The following is a 1,522-nucleotide window of genomic DNA, read 5'->3' on the forward strand; positions in this document are numbered from 1 at the left end:
GTCTTGGACTTAACAATGCCAAACTGAAACTCTTAGTTACAAAACGATTTACAGTACTCAATTGTACTGAAATAACTTAGAACGACTGATTACAGCAATATCAGTTTGTACTTGTAAGCTCGAAGTATAGCCTTTAAGTGCTATGAATGTATACAATAAGTGTGAGCTTTTGAATGAACATAAGGCTTGCAAAGATTTCAGCAGAGTACCAGCTTGGTTAATAGAATAGTGTTCTCTCTTCTCATCTGCTCTTCTCTACTTTTTATAAGCTTATCTTCCAACGATAATATTGAATGCGATTTGCATCTTCTATCCGTTGTTTGCCACATCAACGTTCATCTGACAGGCGTACACTGTAGCATTTCTGAAATGCGGCGTTCCTGCTGTTCTTTGTACAATCTGTCGATGGTTGAGCTACGTCCTTTTCACTGATGACGTGTACAGCTGAAAGATCAGTTGATAGGCCATAGCTGATAAGCTCACAACTGATCAGTAAGTTGTCTGTGTAGTTCAGTCAGCTGGTTCAGTTGCTGCCTTCGATTATCTTCCAATTAATCTTCAGTAATGGGCAACCGATAGTTTTTGTAAATTAGATCAGTTACTTTCAGTCTTCTTGATCAGTTAGTTCAATCTATTAAATGATCATTTTGTCAAACATCCGAAATTCAGTCGCTATCATGGGCACAAAATGGCAGCCCCTGTCGAACTTGCGGATGAACTCCGCCATAGATGAGTCCCCCTGGCAGAGACTCATAAACTCTCTCGTCAGGCGGCCCCTGACGTCAGCTAGAAAGTATTTCTCATAGAATAACTCCTTGAACATGGCCCAAGTAAGGGTAGCCAAGTCCACAGCATGAGCGGCTCCCTCCCACCACAAGGACGCATCATCTCTCAACATATAGATGGCGCACCTGGCCCAGTCGCCATCCCTCATCTGTAGATACTCAAAGTGCAGATCTATATATCGAATCCATTCCTCAGCTAAGAACGGATCAGTAGTACCCCCGAACTCCTTTGGGTTGAGCCGACGGAACTGCTCAAAAAAAATTCACCTGAGGCCTAGGAGCCTGCTGTACCTGCTCCAGTAGCCTAGCCATACCCTCCAGAACTGGGGTAGCTGGGTCTCCTGACGGTGATGGTGGAGGTCTCCTACCACCTCCAGGAATCTCATCCTGCCTATCTGCACTGAGAGCACGTCTGGGAGGCATATCTGAATACAGTCCAATTTATAAATGTAACTCATCATGCAATCAATCTAGTTTTTAACACAGTAAATCCCTAAATAATAAACGCAGTTAAACATATGCAGTAGATAATCATACATCGTAAATCGTGAAATACATGCAGGTGATAACAGTAAATCATTTTAAACATTTAAAACTAAAAAGCTTACAGACTTGAGGTTTTGAAGACTAAGCTGCAGAAGCTGGCGGCGGCACAACCTTTTACAGGACCCTTGCTCTGATATCAACTGTAATGTTTACTCATTTTAAAAGTGCGTAAATATATATATATACATATA

The sequence above is a fragment of the Primulina huaijiensis genome, chromosome 1 (assembly GCF_012295235.1).
Source record: "Primulina huaijiensis isolate GDHJ02 chromosome 1, ASM1229523v2, whole genome shotgun sequence".
In the NCBI taxonomy this organism is placed as follows: Eukaryota; Viridiplantae; Streptophyta; class Magnoliopsida; order Lamiales; family Gesneriaceae; genus Primulina; species Primulina huaijiensis.